The 23615-nt window shown below is 34.9% G+C and overlaps 1 long non-coding RNA gene across 1 annotated transcript; it reads left to right on the top strand.

Annotated features, from left to right (window-relative positions):
- The first annotated feature begins 10929 nt into the window (after positions 1-10929).
- Positions 10930-12747, top strand: LOC148763627 (uncharacterized). Its single transcript, XR_016025135.1, has 3 exons — positions 10930-11033; positions 11686-11770; positions 12609-12747. It is a non-coding gene; the product is annotated as an uncharacterized LOC148763627 (long non-coding RNA).
- Positions 12748-23615: the final 10868 nt, after the last annotated feature.

Below are 23615 nucleotides of genomic sequence, written 5' to 3'. Positions count from 1 at the left end.
CTTTGGAATCGGATCAGTAATACTTTTCACAACCATGATCTCTTATATCTAGACACTAAGCATGCCTTTATCACCATTATTACATTTGAACCATAACTTCACCTCAATTATACTGATTTCGATCACATATCATACTTACTTATGTATACTTAATCATCATTTTATTAATTCGCTCCGTACCAATTTCTCAACCTTGATTCATCCATCTTATACTGGTGCATACCCTTCCTTTATTAGAGTTCCATTAAGAACTTAAACAATCCAAGGTTTACCTTCAAAGTCACTCATAACTTTAATCGTTCATTGCATGTCCGTTAACACTTTAGCTCACTGACCTCTCTGGACACTATTTCAAAATCTCCCAATTACTAAGAACCATTCTTCACTTTAGTTAGTAAAATTATCAATTTCATATATACATATATACATGCATTTTCAAATGTCAACATCTCTCTTTATATATAGGAATCCATGTGTTCACATGCCTTGGACTACATTCCCCCTTTATTCATCCGTATCCCAATCCTAGTTTCAATATAATAATTCTTATAGTGCATGTCAACCTTCTTATTATACTTGTGTATAACTTCATATCATTCATATCATTTCCAACCATATGTTTGAGTTTCCTTATACTATATATCATTCATCACAATGTCATCTCCATTGAATTATAATCTATTATACGTGTATGCTTTATAATCCTATTGATGCCTCAAAGATTTATCTCAACTTGATCATTGCATCTCATGCAATACCACAATTCCTAAGAGTCATCCTTTTTGTCCTTAATCATCTTTCATGCCTCTATATTACCTTGTATCTTTCTTGCATTACGATATTGATTTGTCACTTAAGACTCAAACCCATTTGAATCATGTATGCCTTAAGCATTTTCGAATTCCAATTTCCATAATATATTAGGAAAGTTTCATTATCTGACTTCATTTTCAAGGTCAACTTCTATCATCCTTTGTTCCACTCCTTCATATGAACATAACACCATTCTTCCTTAACTAATTTATAAATTGTACTTGAAATTGTAAAACTTAAAACTAGATTCCCCTCAAGTATTTTTCAATATTAATACTAATATCACTCTCAGCTTACAGCTTCCTTTTTATAATCACATAACTTAGTGCTTGCTTTAACGAGATCCAGAGCAAAACTTCTCTTGAGTATTTCCTTGGGAATATCTATCTTAAACTTATGTCTCACAGCATGTGATCCCTTAACTTGTGATTTAGCCGTTAGGCTTCTCAGCAAGTTTTAAAAATTTTACGTTTCATACTTGCTGTGTATGATTATAATCTCTTCTCAAAGATGTTTATGTATTCCTAAAACACTTAATCTTAAAGATATATAAATACGTACTCATCCATTCAATCCTTAACTCGTCTTCATAGGTTTCCAGGGTGCCACACAATTAGCCTCATGTTGTTACTAACCCTTGTCATTTTACTGTATCAAAACAGATATTACAAATTCTCGTAATGATATTCTATATAAACTGATTTTCTATACCAGTCTCGTAATTCTTCCTTCACACTTTCATTATTTGGTATCTCATCTCAATATAGTCATTTCAAGAATCTTTCAATTTTTTTTTATTATATGCCTCTATACAAGGCAATAAAGAAGTTTTTCAATTCATTTGGGTAAACATTCTCCAGAATATTTAAGACTCCCAAATAACAAAACACAATGACCAACAACCAAAATTCAATTTGTAAGCTCATTATCGTGTCACTCCCATCTTACTCATGCATCATAAGCGTGAGGTATTTGAAGCAGTATAGCGTTGAGCAGTCAATGCTGAAGTATTGTAGCTATAGAAATTTTCTCATCAAAGCTATTTGTTTGCATTCAAATTCACCACATCAATCATTCTCAACCAGTGGTTTCCCTTCTAGATATATATCATGAGTTCCATAAGTATAGGTACCTTCTATTTTCTTGTCATACACACTAAGCCAGATTAATACTTTCATCTCATGTCATCTTTTGACGTTTATCAACATTCATAAAATTCCACCTCATAACATCATTTCCATACAATGTAATAAATTCATGATACATATACCACTCCACACATAAGTTGCTTACTATCTACAACTTTCCTCAAATTTATTGTCATCCCTATCCAATTATCTTCTTTGTCTTATACTCCAATAATCTTATTGACTTTCGGTATAATTAACTACAAAAACAGCCCAGCTTCCTCTTCACTTTATTCTCGCAATCCTTACTGAATTAAAATTTTATATTCCCCATATTCCATAATTTAACTTCATTTGGTTATATTTGTGCCCAACTATTACCTCATAGTGTCATAACATCACTGAATAATCCCCTTCATGCTTAAATTACAATCATTAACTTAATCACATTATCCATTCCGAATGTCATTTATAAACTTATTGCTTCCTTCTATAACCTTCCTCAATAATTATATTACCAATTTATCTTTGTTATACTAAAAGATTCCCATACATATCCAATTATTTAAACTGCTATTTTACATTCCGTTCGAGTCATACAAAATAAAAGCCACTCCTAACTCCTTTACATAGGTAACTACTACATCTTCCCTTAAACGACACTTGCCTAGATTTATGACAATACAACTTCAATTAAAGTATTAAACATCTTTAGGTTCCTCATTGTCCTGATCCAGGCACATTAATGGATCCTTTTCCTCTTGAGATTTTCTCTTTTGTTCTTCAATCCAGGCTTGTTGTATTCTCTTATATTCTTCATCACTCACCGGTGTAGCATTTCTTCCACAACCGGGAGGAAAATGTCGTACACCTGACACTTTTCTAAGAGGTTTACTTGCCACTGTTACTTTCTCCTTATCATTTTCTGGTTGTCCCCTTACATTTCTCCCACAACCTGGTGGAAAGTGTCGGACTACTGTCACGCTCTTCCTAGAACAAATAACTCCTTCGGCTATCCTTAATTTCCCCCTTTCTTTAACATGTTCCTTAGATTTTCTCAAAAGGGAACCTCTTATGCTTACATTAATATTATTACTATTTGCACTTTTTGGACTACTCGGTTCGGGTTGCCATCGGCTCTTAGCAGTAGAATCTAGCGATCCCTCGCTAATACTATGAGAGGCGTCGGGACTACCGTCTCTCCTAGACATGGTGTATGTGTCACCAGCGCACCTCAAAACCTATATGCAATCAAATAGTAATTGTTTAATTATTTATGCATCTCAAAAATAGGTAGATTTCTATATGTAGATGCATACATTCTATTCAATCTAACCTAACTTAACTTAACTTAACTTATCTTAACTTAACTGGACTTGGGGCCACGCAGTGTCAGTGTAGATTTCTTAAAACAACCTTAAAATCAAAAACTTTAAAATCCAAAGCTTTAAAATCAAAATATCTGATCTTTAAACCATGCTCTGATACCAATCAAATTGTCACGACCCGGAACTCCCCATCGGGCCCGTGGCAACCGCCGCGAAGCCTCGACAAACATTCTTCACCCCGAATGTCGATCGAAACCTCACAAGGCTCTCGTATCAGCTTTCGCACTTCCCTGGTGAGCAATAGTTATCAAATAATCAAAATACGAAGGATTACAAATCATTTCCAAATCATAACATAACATTTTTTTTTGGCTCACCGGGGCATTTTCGTCATTTTTGTCGAAAACCTAGAAACTTGCTAAAAATGTAGTAGGTACGTCGAAAATATATAATTAATGATTTAAAAAATTTAAGCATCTAAAACGTTCATTTGAAGTCAAAATTTGACCATTTGAATATAATAAAAATATTCAACAAAATAAACTATTTTCTTGTAAAATAATTTTCATAAAACTATCGGCACATAATTCTTATAGCGTAAAAGATAATTATATTCATATATACTATAAAGCAAATAACCAAAGCATAAAATTTCTTTTAGAGTGACACGTGGGCCCACATCTAACCAAAATGCATCGGAAGTTGGAAACCTACAGCTTTTACCGATTCGAGTCCAAATGAAAGTCCTTATCAAAGTCAGCTAACTATGGAATTCCCTGAGCTTGAAATGTGAGGAAATGAGGGTGGTGAGATTATAAAATCCCAGTGAGTAAACAGATACCATCTAAACTATCTAAAGTCGAGTAAATGGAGACAATTAAAATAAGTCATCATACTGTAATTTCATTACCTTTCAGTTCATTTCAACCAAATAAAATAAATCCATATAAATCGAGTAATCAACTTGGCTTATGAATTTCTTAAAACTTTGGCTCGTGCCAAAACTCATACTCGGTGATACCTTGCGCAGGGCATCCAACCGATTTGAAATTTATTGTTTAAACTTGCCTCCATTTTACTCGCCTTTAGATATTTATGATAATGTCTGTTTACTCATTGGGATTGCAAAATCTCACCCAACTCCTTTCCACCCATTTCAGGTTCAGTATAGACTGTAGATAGCTGATCTCATCGAGGACTACTATTGGATCTGCATTTTCCAAATCGTAGGTTCACAGTCCTCTTTACTTTTGTTTATTCGGGGGCCCTCTGGTTATTGTAAATTAAATTAAATATTTTGGCTTACTGTATTTCAGTATGTATAAATTTATTTAGCTTTTACGCTATAAAAATTATTCACGTATAACTTTATAAATATTGTTTTATAAGAAAATAGAATATTTCCCTTAATATTTCTTTTATTTTCTTATTTTATTCAAATAATCGTAATTTCATTTTAAATGAAGATTTTAGACTTTTAAACTCATTTTGAATATGAATTATGTATTTTGTACTTGTATATTACGTTTTAGCCAGTTTTGAAATTTTTGAGAAAAAAATGACCAAAATACCCCTATGTGGCGAAAATTTTATTTTGATTGTTTTTGATCTAAAATAGTATATATTCTCTAAAGACTCGATATCTAACAATGATTGCTCACAAGAAAGGAAAGAAACTGATATGTAAGCCTTGCGGGGTTCCGGTTGGCATTCCGGATAATGAGTGTCAATCGGGACGTCGCGGCGATTGTCATGGGCCTGAGGGAGGTTCCGGGTTGTGACAATTCGATTGGTATCAGAGCTTTTGGTTTTAAAGATAAGAGTTTTTGGTTTTAAAGTGGTTTTAAAAATTTACCATATCAGTGTGGCCCCGGATTAAGTTAAGTTAGGTTGAATAGAATGCATGCATTTTCATATAGAGCCTAAGGTTCCCTAAGCTTACTCGTTTTCTCTTATAGATTATTATGCCTCCTCGACGCGGACGCCCACCTCTCACTAGATCGGTTGGGAGGGGAAGAGGTCGTTCCCAACGTCATCAGCCAAATACCATAGAGGACGAATCAGCTGCATCTACCCTTCGAGCAGCACCTGCTGCTGAGCAGGCCGATAGTCCTCCACATCCTCCATCTCCTCAGCCACCTACGGGTATTCCCGCCATGCCTACTGAAGCAGCACAAGCATTGGCAGCTTTCTTTGCAGCAATGGCTGGTCAAGCTCAGACTGGTCAAGTTCCACCTGTAGTGCCTCCAACTACTCCTTTAGTTCCACCACCAGTACAGGATGTATCCATTTCCAAGAAGCTGAAGGAGGCTAGGCAATTGGGTTGTGTATCTTTCACGGGTGAGTTGGATGCCACTGTGGCAAAGGACTGGATTAATCAGGTTTCAGAGACACTCTCTGATATGAGATTAGACGACGACATGAAGCTGATGGTGGCTACGAGATTATTAGAGAAGAGGGCTCGTACTTGGTGGAATTCGGTGAAGTCCCGTTCCGCTACTCCTCAGACATGGTCTGATTTTCTCAGGGAATTCGATGGTCAGTATTTCACTTATTTCCATCAGAAAGAAAAGAAGAGAGAATTTCTGAGTTTGAAACAGGGAAATCTAACTGTAGAGGAGTACGAGACTCGTTTTAACGAGTTGATGTTATATGTGCCGGATCTGGTGAAATCTGAGCAGGATCAGGCCAGCTATTTCGAGGAAGGGCTCCGTAATGAGATTAGAGAGCGAATGACAGTGACTGGTAGGGAGCCACATAAGGAGGTAGTACAGATGGCTTTACGGGCTGAGAAGCTCGCGACTGAGAATAGGAGGATTCGGACTGAGTTTGCAAAAATGAGGAATCCTGGTATGTCTTCTAGTCATCCAGTAAAAAGAGGCAAGGACTCAACGACTTCAGGGAGCACTACTTCTGTTTCCGTGACATCTCCTCGACCTCCATTTCCACCATCACAGCAGAGACTTTCGAGGTTTAGCAGATCTGCTATGACTGGTTCTGGGAAGAGTTTCGGAGGTTCTGACAGATGCAGAAATTGTGGGAATTATCATAGTGGGCTATGTAGAGAGCCAACAAGATGTTTCCAATGTGGACAGACGGGTCATATTAGGAGTAATTGCCCACGGTTAGGACGAGCCACGGTAATTGCATCATCTTCACCAGCTCGCACTGATATACAGAGGAGAGATTCTTCTGGGTTGCCACCGAGACAGGGAGTGGCCATACGGTCCGGTGTGGAGAGTAATACCCCGGCACATCCACCTTCGAGACCACAGACTCGTACCTCGACAAGAGTTTTCGCTGTGACGAAAGATGAGGCACAAGTCCGACCTGGAGCAGTGACAGGTACTATGTCTTTATTTGATAAAGATGCTTATGTTTTGATAGATTCTGGCTCAGATAGGTCTTATATGAGCACCACATTTGCATCAATTGCTGATAGAAACTTGTCACCATTAGAGGAAGAAATTGTAATTCATACCCCTTTAGGAGAAAAGTTAGTTAGAAACAGTTGTTATAGAGACTGTGGGGTAAGGGTAGGCGAGGAAGAATTTAGGGGTGACTTAATTCCTCTAGAGATCTTGGATTTTGATCTAATATTGGGTATGGACTGGTTAACTGCACATCGGGCGAACGTGGATTGTTTCCGAAAGGAAGTTATTCTCCGAAATTCGGAGGGAGCAGAGATTGTGTTTGTAGGGAAACGTCGAGTATTACCGTCTTGTGTAATCTCGGCCATCAAAGCTTCGAAATTAGTGCAAAAAGGGTATCCGGCTTATTTGGCATACGTGATTGATACTTCAAATGGGGAACCTAAGTTAGAGGATGTCCCGATAGTAAGTGAGTTTCCTGATGTATTTCCTGATGATTTACCGGGACTGCCTCCTGATCGAGAGCTTGAGTTCCCTATTGATTTACTTCCGGGTACCGCACCTATTTCTATCCCTCCATATAGAATGGCTCCGGCAGAGTTGAAGGAGTTGAAAGTACAATTGCAAGAGTTGGTGGACAAGGGTTTTATACGCCCTAGTATATCTCCATGGGGAGCACCGGTTTTATTTGTGAAAAAGAAAGACGGTACACTTCGATTATGTATCGATTACCGACAGCTTAACAGAATGACCATTAAGAACAAGTATCCGTTACCGAGGATTGATGATCTTTTCGATCAATTACAGGGAGCTACAGTGTTTTCCAAGGTTGATCTAAGGTCTGGGTATCATCAGTTGAGGATTAAAGAACAAGATGTACCCAAGACAGCGTTCAGGACTCGGTACGGTCATTATGAGTTCTTGGTCATGCCTTTCGGGTTAACTAACGCACCGGCAGCTTTTATGGATCTCATGAATAGGGTGTTCCACCCTTACTTGGACAAGTTTGTTATTGTGTTCATTGATGACATACTGGTTTACTCGAGAGATAATGATGAGCACGCTGCCCACTTGCGTATAGTATTACAAACTTTGAGGGAAAGACAGTTGTATGCAAAGTTTTCGAAGTGTGAGTTTTGGTTACAGGAAGTGGTATTCTTGGGACACGTAGTATCTAGAACTGGAATATATGTTGATCCTAAGAAAGTAGAGGCAATTTTACAATGGGAGCAACCTAAGACAGTGACGGAGATTCGTAGTTTTCTCGGATTAGCCGGTTATTATCGGAGGTTTGTTCAGGGGTTTTCCTTAATAGCAGCTCCTTTGACCCGTCTAACTCGTAAGGGAGTTAAGTTTGTGTGGGATGATGTTTGTGAGAATCGATTTCAGGAGCTAAAGAACAGGTTAACCTCCGCTCCCGTTTTAACACTTCCTGTTAATGGTAAGGGATTTGTAGTATATAGTGATGCCTCAAAGTTGGGGTTAGGGTGCGTATTGATGCAGGATGAAAAAGTTGTGGCTTATGCTTCTAGACAGCTAAAGAGGCATGAAGCAAATTACCCTACCCATGATTTAGAGTTAGCAGCAGTGGTGTTTGCTTTAAAAATCTGGAGGCATTACTTGTATGGTGAGCATTGTCGGATATTTACGGATCATAAGAGTTTAAAATATTTGCTCACCCAAAAGGAGCTTAATTTGAGGCAAAGGCGATGGTTGGAGTTGATAAAAGATTATGACTTGGTGATAGACTATCATCCGGGAAAGGCGAACGTTGTAGCTGATGCCTTAAGTCGTAAGTCTTCATCGTCTTTAGCAGCACTTCAGAGTTGTTATTTTTCAGCATTAATAGAGATGAAATCTCTTGGGGTCCAGTTGAGAAATGGTGAGGATGGATCCTTATTGGCAAACTTCATTGTGCGACCTTCGTTACTTAATCAGATCAAGGACATTCAGAGGTCTGATGATGAGTTAAGAAAAGAAATTCAAAAACTGACCGATGGGGGAGTCAGTGAGTTCAGATTTGGACAGGATAACGTCTTGATGTTTAAAGATCGAGTTTGTGTTCCTGAGGGAAACCAGTTGAGACAAGCGATCATGGAAGAAGCCCATTCATCTGCCTATGCATTGCATCCCGGAAGCACTAAGATGTATAGGACTATCAGGGAGAATTATTGGTGGCCGGGTATGAAGCGAGACGTAGCAGAATTCGTAGCAAAGTGTCTCGTATGTCAGCAAGTTAAGGCGGAGCATCAGAGGCCAGCAGGTACACTTCAGTCTTTACCTGTTCCCGAGTGGAAATGGGAGCATGTAACTATGGATTTTGTTTTGGGATTATCGCGGACACAGAGGGGAAAGGATGCGATCTGGGTGATCGTAGATCGGTTGACTAAGTCCGCTCATTTTTTAGCTGTCCATAGTACATACTCTATTGAGAAGCTGGCTCAGCTCTATATAGATGAGATTGTGAGGCTACATGGAGTTCCCGTTTCTATAGTGTCAGATCGAGATCCTCGATTCACTTCTCGATTCTGGCCGAAATTTCAAGAAGCTCTCGGAACCAAATTGAAATTTAGCACTGCTTTTCACCCACAGACGGATGGTCAGTCAGAGAGGACTATCCAGACCTTGGAGGATATGTTACGGGCTTGTGTCATTGACTTTATTGGGAGTTGGGACAGACATTTGCCATTGGTGGAGTTCGCGTATAATAACAGTTTTCAGTCTAGTATTGGGATGGCACCATACGAGGCTTTGTATGGAAGGAAGTGCCGAACTCCGCTCTGTTGGGATGAAGTAGGTGAAAGGAAGTTAGTGGGTGTGGAATTGATCGAGCTAACTAATGACAAGATCAAGGTTATACGAGAGAGGCTAAAGGTAGCCCAGGATAGGCAGAAGAGCTATGCAGATAAACGGAGAAAAGACTTGGAGTTTGAGATCGATGATAAAGTTTTTCTTAAGGTTTCTCCTTGGAAAGGTAATAATTTGAATACTTTGAAGTATTAAATCTTATTGATTATACTATCATGATAAATTATGGTGTTTTATTGGATAATGAAAGGTGTGATTCGATTTGCGAAGAGGGGAAAGCTCAACCCGAGATATATTGGACCATTCCGAATAATTGAAAGGATTGGACCAGTGGCTTATCGGTTAGAATTACCTCCAGAGTTAGATCGGATCCACAACGTTTTCCATGTCTCCATGCTTAAGAAATATGTACCAGATCCCTCTCACGTCCTCGAAGCACCTCCGATCGAGTTGCATGACGATTTGAAGTTCGAGGTACAACCTGTGAGTATCTTGGATCGAAAGGATCGAGTACTGAGAAACAAGAGTATTTCAATGGTCAAAGTGTTATGGAAAAGTGCTCGAATGGAGGAAATGACATGGGAAGTAGAGCATCAGATGAGGAACCAATACCCGCATCTATTTGTCGAATCTGGTAAGTGAAATTTTGAGGTCAAAATTTTATTTTTAGGGGGGTAGTATTGTAAAACCCGACCCTATAAATACATGTCATGACATACATGCACTGAGTAGCATGTTATTATGCTAGGAAAGCACATAAGAAAAGACGAAACCCGATATCGTACCTAACGGTACACTTGAGTTGATTTAACCTCGAACTAGTTCAAATAGGAATTGTAGGATGAAATTTAATATTTTATAGTTCAGGAATGACTAAAAATGATTGTTCGGAGTTCGAGGGTTCATTTGGGGTAAAATTAGAAATTTTGATATTCAAGGGCAAAATCGTCATTTTGCCACCTAAGATAATAATTTGATCATGGAGTGAAATTTTTGACCAAGATTAACTATTTGGAGTATAATTTAATGATAGGAAGTGAAAAAAGTTTAATTCTGGTGATTTTTGGAGTGTAGGGGCAAAATCGTAATTTTGCCACCCATGGACAAAATTTGAGATTTTGAAAGAATTTTGATCAAATTTGACAAATTGGAGAATGGTATGAGTATAAGGGATGAAAAATATGTCTATGGGCAATTTTTCAATTTTTGGGGCAAAAATGTAATTTTTGACTTTTACGGGGGCAAAAGTGTAAATTGCAAAAATTACTCCACCGAGACTTTGGATGAGTCTGAGAATTTTATCTAAGCTATGAATATATGAGACAAGTGTATGGTGAAAATTTGGAAACAAATGGATGAAATTTTAAAAATGGGCCAATGGGAAAGTGACACATGGCATTTTTTTAATGAAATAATATTATTTTAATGAAAAGTCAGCCATTTAAACCCAAATTTTGAGTGCTGGCCGGCCATAAGGAAGAAAAACAGAGGAAATAGAGAGGAAAGGAAGAAGAAAAGAAAAACCAAAGAGAAACAAGAAAATTCAAAGAGAAATTCGCGGTTTTCGACCGTTTACGCGTCTAACGGTAAGATTTTTTGATTTTAGCTTGATTTCTACCTTTCCTATGCCTTTATTTCCATTTAGCATGCTTGAGGAGAGAGATCAAAAAGTGATATCAAGGGCTGGACGAAATTCTAGGAGAGAGAAATTGAAATTTTTAGGTTTTGATTTTTAGTTAAATTGATAGTTTTAGTTAGTTAAATGTGTTTAGAAATTAAATTGGGCAAGAAATCAGTAAATTTTCACAATACCCACTCTTGGCTGGATGCTCAATGCTGTACAATGATGATGAATTGATTTTATTCTAAGGAAAATGAAGAGAAATGATGAAAAACGATTAAACGTGATAGAAAAACAAAGTAGAAAATTTACCGAGTTAATGTCCCATTTTTGGCCGAATTTTCCAAGGAAGGGAGTGAGCTGATTTTGTTGTTTTTAGAAGGTTATTGGCTGATATTTAATGGTTAGAAATGTTGGAGAGAGAATGGGATGATTTAGAGCTAAAATGGAGCGCGTTAGCAATTTATCGGGCAAAGTGCCAAAAATAGGTTAATACCGCATTTAAGTCGTTTTAGGCTATTGCATTTCATACCATGCATTAGTATAGGATTTAAGTTAATTATATAGTGATTTAGCATCAATGTGATGAATTGTGTAAATTTTTGTAATGTGTCTAGGAGGAGAGCCTTCCGGAAAAGGCAAAGAAGTCGTACCCGACGAGTAGTGATCGGGGCGCTTGAAAGCTTTTATTTTGTACAAACAGTGAGTAAACTTATTATTATTGTAAATTATCTAGAGTTTATTTTAAATGCCCTTTATGTATTTTATGAAATGAGAACGAGATTAAAACGGGATTTTTGATGTTTTAGGAATAAATGTGACAAATAAAAATATATTGTATTGATTATGAAATTGAGTAATTGGAGGCTACAAATTGACTTGAAAAATATATATTTTCCTAGGAATGGCTTATGAGAAATGAGTATATGTGGCTATATTTTGTGAATGCATTGGGAAATTTATGTAAGTTGATTTTACTATGCAGGCTGGATAAATAAATAAAAGCCACGCTATACTGTCGAAATTTTATTAAAATTGGTGGGTTAGTCACTGCAGTGACGGGTTTCCGTGGACTGCCTATTAGAGGGGCACGGTAAACCCAGTTATATAGTTACTCCGGTTGTAGAGGCGAGGAGGGTAACTCCCGGGGTAGTATTAGAGCTCACTTCACGTCGAACCCCCACGTGAATGTGTAACTCGGCCAACGCCAAGGGACGGCTGGTTTTAAAAATAAAAATGTGTTTCACGTGTGAATATTTTAACACCCTTGGCGGACTCGGTTAGATGCCTCGGCCAAGGTATCCCCGAGGATTAGTTTTGGCTTGAGCCTTGTTTTAATAAAAGACATAAGCCTTAACAATTGTTTTGGTAAATTACAAATATTTTATGGTTTAAGAAATAAATTGAAAACATTATGAAATGGGTTGAAATTTATTGTTTAAACTTGCCTCCATTTTACTCGCCTTTAGATATTTATGATAATGTCTGTTTACTCATTGGGATTGCAAAATCTCACCCAACTCCTTTCCACCCATTTCAGGTTCAGTATAGACTGTAGATAGCTGATCTCATCGAGGACTACTATTGGATCTGCATTTTCCAAATCGTAGGTTCACAGTCCTCTTTACTTTTGTTTATTCGGGGGCCCTCTGGTTATTGTAAATTAAATTAAATATTTTGGCTTACTGTATTTCAGTATGTATAAATTTATTTAGCTTTTACGCTATAAAAATTATTCACGTATAACTTTATAAATATTGTTTTATAAGAAAATAGAATATTTCCCTTAATATTTCTTTTATTTTCTTATTTTATTCAAATAATCGTAATTTCGTTTTAAATGAAGATTTTAGACTTTTAAACTCATTTTGAATATGAATTATGTATTTTGTACTTGTATATTACGTTTTAGCCAGTTTTGAAATTTTTGAGAAAAGAATGACCAAAATACCCCTATGTGGCGAAAATTTTATTTTGATTGTTTTTGATCTAAAATAGTATATATTCTCTAAAGACTCGATATCTAACAATGATTGCTCACAAGAAAGGAAAGAAACTGATATGTAAGCCTTGCGGGGTTCCGGTTGGCATTCCGGATAATGAGTGTCAATCGGGACGTCGCGGCGATTGTCATGGGCCTGAGGGAGGTTCCGGGTCGTGACAAATATTCTCCAAATCATGTATGAAACTATCAATTCAAGTAAAATTTTCACATCAAGAAATTATCATTATTAATCATGATTCCAATTTGTTTTACGAAATGCAAGCATGAATATAATAATTTTTTTAAAATTATATAGACATATACCAATAAAAAATATGCTAGCATTGAAATTCAAGTTACATGCTATTTCTCAATAATTCATCATTCATGAGTGATATCAATTGTTATAGAATATTGAAAATAAAGCATTCAACTCATGAGTATATTAAAGTTGAACATTCAATCATCAATGAATACCAATTATCAAGATTTAAGAAAGAGATATTCAATCAAAGCACATTAGGCATTCACTGCTCACTTAAGCCATAGGTTATATTTCGTTTAACATTCCAAGTTATTTATAGTAACCTTTAAGCTAGAGTGGATGCACACCAAATTTTTAGATCATGTGAACATTTAAGGCTCAATGAAGACATAGTTAACATTTAAATGCATATTCAAAATAAGTTTCAACTATATCAATAAACAATATATGTCATGATCAAACTTGACAATTAAATTCATATTCAAATGCATAGCTCAAGTCAAGTTTTAGATTTCAATCATTAAGCATGTGACTTGACCAAAATAATAGATGAACAAAAAATATTTTTCATTTAGTTTAGTGAGTTCATCCTAATCAAATTCATATGCATAATTTGTTAGGAATTTTGAGAATATGGTGCCCTGGAAAGCAAGTATATTCTCATGCTTAAATTCATTAAATTTATTTGTAATGAAAGTACATTTTGATAATAAGACAAAGAGTTTGTTTTAGTGAGCATTCATTATCTAGTTATTAAGGTACCAAGATTCTATTGAGATATTAAAATACATTTGTATTAAGAGTCATTCATAGGAGACATGTATTTTAATTGAATCTAAAACTTGTTCACAGCCATATAATAAAGTTGGTCACTTTATTGTGTTAACGTTGTAGTGTCCAGATTACTTCCAATGAAACAAATGTGATTCATTTCAAGGGAATGATGAGTCTCAAATCATAGAAATGATTGACTTCGAGTAATGACACTATAACATGAACTGGAATCATGTGAGAATCAAATTTAACTTTTACCGTTACTGTCACGACTCGGTACTCCCCTCAAGCCCGTGACAACTTTCGCGACGTCCATATCGACACTTATTACTCCGAATGTCAACCGAAACCCCGCAAGACTTTAATATCAGTTTCTCATTTCCCTTGTGAGTAACTATTGCCAAATACCACGTTTTAAAAGATTTTTAATTGTTTCCAACTTAAAACAAATAAAATAATAATTTTTGTCTCACAAAGGTATTTTGGTCATTTTTCCCAAAAAATTTGAAACTGGTTAAAATGTAATTTACAAGTACAAAACACATAATTCATAATCAAAATGAGTTTAAAAGTCTAAAATCTTCATTTAAAATGAAATTATGATTAATTGGACATAAGAAAATAAAAGAAATATTAAGTAAATTATTCGATTTTTTTATAAAACAATATTTTTAAAACACTGAGTAAATAATTTTTACACCGTCAAAGCAAAATAAATTCCTACATATAGTAGTATAGATATCTAGAGTACGAAATTTAATTTACAATAACCAGTGGACCCCCGAATAACCAAAAGTAAAGAGGACTATGAACCTACGATTTAGAGAATGCAAATCCCATAGTAGTCCTCGATGAGATCAGCTATCTACAGTCTAATCTAGAGAATGAAATGGATGGAAAGGAGGGTGGTGAGATTATAAAATCCCAGAGAGTAAACAGACATCATCATAAACATCTAGAGTTGAGTACATGGAGACAATAAAATAAATCATCATAAACTGGGTCACAACATTAGAACACATTTCATTCAAAATACGTAAAGAGGCTTATGAATCTCATAAAAACTAGGCTTGTGCCATAAATCTATTCTCGGGGACACCTTGGCCGAGACATCCTACCGAGAACGCTAAGACTGTTAAAATTTCGTATACACGTAAAACATATTTTTTAGTTTGAGAAAAATACAGTCGTTCCTTGGTGTTGGCTGAGTTCCCCCTCACGTGGTGGTTTGGCGTGAAGTGAACCCTAAGCTTTACCTCAGGAGATACCCTACGCGTGTAAAGCCCGACCTTATAAAATACTATTCATGACATACATGTGATGATAGCATGATTGCATGCTAGGAGAGTCCCGAAAAATTTACAAAAGTCGGTATTGTACCTAGAGGTACAACAAAGTTTATTTAATCCTCGAACTAGATCAAATAGGAATTTTAAGGTGAGATTAAGAGTTTCATAGTTCATGGATGACTTAAAATGGTAATTTGGAGTTTGAGGATCAATTTGGAGTCAAATCAGAATTTTCACTAACTAGGGGCAAAATGGTCATTTGCCACCTGGGGACAAAATGGGAATTTTAGAAAAGATTTTTTGACCCCATTTGACTTATTAGAGTATAATTTGACTTATTGAAGTATGATTTGAGGTTTAGAAGTGAAAAATTTTAATTTCGGTATAATTTGGAGTATAGGGGTAAAATGGTAATTTTGCCACCTCAGGGGCAAAATTGTAATTTTCCACCACCAGGATATTTTTTCCAGCACATGGTCTTCCTTGTCTTCATCTTTGACCCTTGACTAAACATGTGGTGGAGATAAAATGTTTAAATTTTTAAAATTTTAAAAACGGGCCAATGACATGATGCCATGTGTCATGCCTTTATTAATTTATTATTTTCCTTTTTAAAAGGCACAAAATCAGCCCATCTTCCACCCCATGGCCAGCCAAACCAGCAAGAAGAGAGAGAAAACAAAAACAAAACCCTAGAGAGAGAAAATCAAAGAAAAAGTGTGAATTTTCAAGGAAATTAAGTGAAAAAGGTGAGTTTTTTCTATTAAGCTTGAGTTTTCTTATTCCCAAGCATTTCTCTTTATTTTCCTTGATTAAATTACATGTTTTCATGATGAATTAAATTCTGGAAAAATGGGTTAGGAGAGAGAAAGTTGTTGGATTTATTTGATTTTAATTTATGTTAGTGTTTTTAGTTAGTTTAGCATATTTAGAAACAAAACAACAAGAAAAGAATTTATTTTCTCCCCCAACCATTAATGGCTGAATTTACCATGTAGTGAGTGAGGATGCGTTTGATTTTATTCTAGGAGAATTGGTTAAGGAATGATGAATTATGAGCCTAGAAAAATAATGGGAATTTTCAGAGCAAAAATATGAATTTTTACCCACTAGGGGTATTTTCGTAATTTGCTATTGGGACTGATAATTTGCACCACACTGAGGGACATTAAGTTAATTTGGGTGCAATTGAGGTATAGAAACTGAAAAGAATTAAATTGGAGTTTAAACGGACCCGTTAGGAATTTAATCGGGTGATAAGACGAATTAGGCCAATACCGGGTTTAGATAGTTACCAGTGCATTTTTGCATTCCATATCATGCATTGGTAGTCTAAATTAGTTTAATTTTGATTTAGTACCAACTTGGTGAAACTCTCGATTTTGTACTGTGTCAAGGTGGTGAGTCCTCCGATAAAGGCAAGGAAATTGCATCCGAGGACCAGTAGACAGAGTGCTTTGAAAGTCTGCATTCTAGACATTGTGAGTAAACTTACTGTCATTTTAATTATCTAGGGTGGTTTTTAGATGCTTTCATGAATTCTATGGAAAAAGGAATTTAAAAAGATAAATTTTCATGTTTTATGAATAAATGAGTTTCAATGAAATTAAATTATAAATTGTTTTGAAATTAATAGTGATTTTGAAAAATAGAGTACACGGAGACTGTTAATTGTGGCAATTTGATTGTTTAAATTAACTGGCTTATGATAAATCGAGCATGATTGGCTAGTTGGCAATTGTATTGAAATGCGAATTGTTTGGTTACCTTGAAAAACTACGAATTACAAAATTGCCATATCATGTTATTGAGTTTTATTATATGGTGGATTATATATTAATTAATCACTGCAGTAGGGGGTTTCTGTGGACCAGCCTTTTAGAGGGGCACGGTAAACCCCATTATATTCTTACCTCGAACGGAGAGGCGCGTAGGGTATCTCCTGGGGTAAAGTTTAGGGTTCACTTCACGCTAAACCACCACGTGAGGAGGAACTCAGCCAACGCCAAGGAACGGCTATGTTTTCAAAACAAAAACATGATTTATGTGAAATGTGAATTTTAATAGCCTTGGCGGTCTCGGTAGGATGCCTCGGCCAAGGTGTCCCCGAGAATGGATTTATGGCACAAGCCTAGATTTTTACGAGATTCATAAGCCTCTTTACGTGTTTCGAATAAAATGTGTTCTAATGCTATAACACAGTTTATGATGATTTACTTTATTGTCTCCATGTACTCAACTCTAGATGTTTAGGATGATGTTTGTTTACTCATTGAGATTTTATAATCTCACCACCCTCCTTTCCACCCATTTCAGGTTCAGTATAGACTGTAGATAGCTGATCTCGTCGAGGACTACAGTGGGATCTGCATTTTCCAAACCGTAGGTTCAAAGTCCTCTTTACTTTTGTTTATTCGGGGGCACTCTTGTTATTGTAAATTAAATTAAATATTTTGGCTTACTGTATTTAAGTATGTATAAATTTATTTAGCTTTTACGTTATAAAAATTATTCACGTATAACTCTATAAATATTGTTTTATAAGAAAATAGAATATTTTACTTAATATTTCTTTTATTTTCTTATTATATTCAAATAACCATAATTTCGTTTTAAATGAAGATTTTAGACTTTTAAACTCATTTTGAATATGAATTGTGTGTTTTGTACTTGTACATTACGTTTTAGCCAGTTTTAAGATTTTTGAGAAAAATGACCAAAATACCCTTGTGAGACAAAAAAATTAATATTTTATTTGTTTAAAGTTGGAAACAGCTTAAAATATTTTAGAACACGATATTTGACAATGGTTGCTCACAAGGGAACAGAGAAACTGATAGTAAAGCCTTGCGGGGTTTCGGGTTGACATTCCGGGCAATAAGTGTCTACCGGGACACCGCGGCGGTTGTCACGGGCTCGAGGGGAGTACCGGGTCGTGACAACGCGCCTCTCTATTCGAGGTAAGAATATAATGGGGTTTATCATGTCCCTCTAAAAGGCTGGTCCACAAAGACCCCTTACTGCAGTGATTAATTAATATATAATCCACCATATAATAAAATTTTGACAGCATGACAGGGCTAATGAAATACTACCCAGCCTGCAAGGGTAAAATAAAACAATTCATACAATTCATAAAACGCAACCCAGCTAGTCATGCCAACACAATAACAATATAACATAAGCCATCAATTTAAACAATCAAATTGCCACAATTAATAGTCTCTGTGTACTCTATTTTTCAAAATCATTATTACTTTCAAAACAATTTATAAATTAATTTCATTGGAACACCTTTATTCATAAAACATGAAAATTTACCTTTTTAAATCCATTTTTCCATAGAATTCATGAAATCATCTAAAAACCACCCTAGATAATTAAAATGACAGTAAGTTTACTCACAATGTCTAGAGTGCAGATTCTCGAAATACTCAAACTACTGGTCCTCGGGTGTAATTCTCTTGCCTTTATCGAAGGACTCACCACCTTGACATAGTACAAAATCGAGATATTCACCACATTGGTACTAAATTGAAATTAAACTAATTTAGACTACTAATGCATGATATGGAATGCAAAAATGCACTAGTAACTATCTAAACTCGGTATTGGCCTAATTCGTCTTATCACCCGATTAAATTACTAACGCGTCCAATTTAATCCCAAATTACTCCATTTCTTTTCTAATACTTCAATTCACCAAACATTATTCAAATAACACCAATTTCAGCATCAAAACCTCCCCATTTCTTCATGGAAAAATTCAGCCATTATAGTGCACTAACACCGTGATTTTTCCTACTTAATTTTCTCACCATTATTCATCATTTTCTAACCCATTTCTCTTGAAATAATAACAATCCATCACCCACACACATCAAGGAAGATTCAGCCAATGAAGATTCATGGGGAAAATAGATTCTTTTTGAAATACCCCATACTTTGATATGGTGATAAATAAATTTGATCGAATGCAAATTGAGGTCAATTAAAATGTTTAAAAGTGATAAAAGACGAAAGGAGTAGTTTAGAATAAAATATTTCGCAAGTGAAAAAATAATAATAAAATAATAATAATTTTATCGGAGGAGAATTTGTGAGATAAAAGGCGATTCAGAAGTCAAGTGAGGCATAATAAGGTATTTCAAGTACCAAGGAGACAAGATAAAATTTTTAAAATATTAATATTTAGCTGGATGTCGAAATCAGTCAAGAAGAAGGATCATATGGTTGATCCAAGTGGGGGAGAATATGATAAGCCCGACTCTATAAAAATATTTGTCATGACATACATGTGATGGATAGCATGTTTGCATGCTAAGAGAGTCTCGAAAAATTTACAAAAGTCGGTATTGTACCTAGAGGTACAATAAAGTTGATTTAAACCTCGAACTAGATCAAATGGAGAATTTACGATGAAATTAAGAATTTTAAAGTCCCAGAATGGTTTAATATGGTGATTTGAAGTTCGAGGATCAATTTGAAGACAAACCAAAATTTTCGCTATCTAGGGGCAAAATGGTCATTTGCCACCTAAGGACAAAATGAGAACTTTTAGAAAAGATTTTTGGCCCCATTTGACTTATTGGAGTAAGATTTGAGGTTTAGAAGTGAAAAATTTTAATTTCGATATAATTTGGAGTAAAAAGGTAAAATGGTAATTTTGCCATCCGAAATCAAAAATTTAATTTTTGAAAGGATTTTGATCAAATTTAATTATTTGGAGTGTGAATTGAGTATGAGGAGTGAAAATTATGCATTGTGGCAAATTTTTAATTTTTGGGGTAAAAATGTAATTTTTGAAAAGTTCGGGGGCAAAAGTGTAATTTTGAAAAATTTGCTCCACCAAAACTTTGGAAAAATCTGAAAATTTCACTTAAGACTTGGATAAGTCAAAGGAAATGCATGGTGGAAAAAGTAGGACAAGTGGATGGATAAAAAAAAATGAATTAATAAAATATTCAAAATATGAATAAAATAATAGTATTTCATTAAACTAATAAAAAAGGCATAAAAAAATCAGCCCATAACCCATTCTTCTTCTTCAACATTCGGCCAAGCAAGAAACAAGAGAGAGAAAGGAGAAAATAAAACCCTAGCCAAGAAATTTAAAGGGAAAATAGGTGGAAATTCAAAAATCAAGTGAAAAAAAGATAACATTTCTTAAATTTATCTTGTGCTTTACCTTTCCCATGCATTTCCCATCATTTTTCATGGTTGAATCATGTGATTTGAGGATGAATTCAATTCTGAAAAATGGGTTAGGAGAGAGAAAGTTGTTAGATTAATTTGATTTTGAGCTATGTTAGTGTTTAGTGTTAGTTTAGCATGTTTATGAGCAAAACAACAAGAAAAATATTTATCTTCTCCATGAATTTCTCTAGGCCGAATCTAGCCAATGGTATGTGAGGATGAGGTTGACTTTATTTTAAGAGAATTGGGTGGAAAAATGATGAATTATGAGGTTGGAAATTAAATGGGAATTTTCGGTGCAATAAATTGAAATTTTTACCCACTAGGGGTAAAAGCGTAATTTATAGTCCGAACTGATAAATTGGACCAAATTCACAGTCATTGAGGTATTGTGGATATAATTGGATAATTGAAATTGAAATGGATGGAATTGGAGTCGAATTGGGGATTTTAGGAATTTACACCGTGTATAGGCGAGTTAGGTCGGACACCACAATTAAGCGATTGTCTAGACATTTCAAATCCTATCTAGTGCATACGCATGGATAAGAGCCTGAAATAATTTATGATAAATTGACACAATTTATTGAATTTTGTATCATGGATTATGGATAGGTGGTGTGTCAATAGTTTCGGGTAAGAGACTACACCCGAGGGCGGAAGATAGGAGTATTTCTACTCCTAATATTGTGGGTGAACTTATTATCGTCTTAATTATCTAGAGTAGTTTTATACAATTGTGTAATTTTAGGAAAAATGGGTTTAAATGGTAAATTGCTATGTTTTAAGAGAAATTGTAATTTTATGAAATGATTTTATAAATTTTCTTAAAAATCGAATATTGGTTTTGAAAATAGAGTAATTGGAGACTACTAGTTGTGTTGCAAATTTATGGTTTTGAATTGAATGGCTTATGATAATAAATGAGCATGAATGGCTAAACTGATTTTGGTGTTAGAATTTATACTGTGTATTCAGCCTTAAGAGGCTAGGTTGCGATAAATTGCCATGTCATGCTAGAATGAATTTTATTGATTGGTGGATTATATATTAATTATTTACTGCAGAGGGGGTTCCGTGGACCAGCCTATTAGAGGGGCACGGTAAACTCCATTATATTATTACCTCGAACGGAGAGGCGCGTAGGGTATCTCCTGGGGTAAAGCTTAGGGTTCACTTCACGCCAAACCACCACGTGAAGGGGAACTCAGCCAACGCCAAGGAACGGCTATATTTTTCTCAAACTAAAATATATTTTAAGTGTATACAAAATTTTAACAGCCTTGGCGGACTCGGTTAAATGCCCTGCGCAAGGTATCACAGAGTATAAGTTTTGGCACGAGCCAAAGTTTTAAGAAATTCATAAGCCAAGTTGATTACTCGATTTTTATGGATTGATTTTATTTGGTTGAAATGAGTTGAAAGGTAATGAAATTACAGTATGATGATTTATTTTAATTGTCTCCATTTACTCGACTTTAAATAGTTTAGATGGTATCTGTTTACTCACTGGGATTTTATAATCTCACCACCCTCATCTCCTCACATTTCAGGCTCAGGGAATTCCATAGTTAGCTGACTTTGACAAGGACTTTCATTTGGACTCGAATCAGTAAAAACTGTAGGTTTTCAGCTTTCGATGCATTTTGGATAGATGTGGGCCCACGTGTCACTGTAAAAGAAATTTTATGCTTTGGTTATTTACTTTATAGTATAGATGAATATAATTATCTTTTACGCTATAAGAATTATGTACCGATAGTTTTATGAAAATTATTTTACAAGAAAATAGTTTATTTTATTGAATATTTTTATTATATTCAAATGGTCAAATTTTCACTTCAAATGAGGTTATGAGGGTACACACTATAAGGTTTGCAATTGGACAACTAATAATTAATATCAAGTATTGAATTATTTCTTGTAATTTAGTTAATCCAAGAATGCAACCATGAATCTATGGTGAAGTGATTTCATGGTTAATAAGCTTGAATTATTTTTAATGAGATTAAGAATAATTCTAAGTTTATTGGAGCTTGGGAGATCTATGTCCAAATAGATTCCCCATTTAGCTTCGTAGAATTCAACTTGTTTAAGTTGGAATACATGTTTTAATTTGTTTAATTAAATTATGTACAAAAATAGCAGCATTAACATGTTTTTCTTAATTTAGAGAAGAAAACATGTTTGGTCTTAATTTTGACAAGAAAATATGTTTGTCTTAATTTAAGACAAGAAAAATATTTTTTATCTTAATCTAGACAAGAATACATATTTGTCTCAATTTAGACAAGATAAAATATTTTTATTTTAATTACAAACAAGAGTTGTCTTAAATTAAGATAATTTTAGGAGAATTCTTGCAAAATGAATCTAGACATCCATGTTGATAAAAGGAGACTCCATGTTTGACTATTACTCTTTTATTTATTATTAATTCTTTTTAAATAAAAATGGATAATAATAAAATAAGAGTTATTATTCAATTAGGAGTTTTTTTTTATCAAGAACTCTAAATGATAATTAAAGAATTAAATTATTTATTATTTAATTTTTATTTTGATAATTGTAGAGTATGTTTGATGCTTCCATAGCTCTGAGTGGATGGTCAAGATTGATTCAAAGGTGTTTCATTTTGATTAAACCTTTGAAGCAAGAGTTTTAATAAAAGAGAAGAGATTGAAAGAAAAGATGGAACGTACTTTTTCTTGAAAAAAGTTTTAGCCGTCACTTTTCTTCTCTTCTCCTCCAAGCTTTTCCAAAAAAAAAGAGAACAAAATCGGTTGTCGTCCTTTAGTCTTGCATTCCACACCTTGTCCACTCGAGGTTCAAGTTGAAACTATTCTTGAAGAATAAGTGGTAAACTTGTTTGGTCGAGAAATCATTCATTGGTGTGGTGGTGTCCGAAAATAAGAATCTGAAAATAAAAAGTATGGTTTTTCTTACTTAATATATTCTTATTTTTTTGATGTGATTATGTTACTTGCAATAATAATAATGTGTGTTTCTGCTTGTGTAATTGGATTGCTTGCTTCCTTT

The sequence above is a fragment of the Theobroma cacao genome, chromosome 3 (assembly GCF_053813885.1).
Source record: "Theobroma cacao isolate CCN51 chromosome 3, ASM5381388v1, whole genome shotgun sequence".
NCBI lineage: Eukaryota > Viridiplantae > Streptophyta > Magnoliopsida > Malvales > Malvaceae > Theobroma > Theobroma cacao.
The sequence above is the reverse complement of the archived record's forward strand: the minus strand, read 5'-3'. Positions and strand labels throughout refer to the sequence as shown.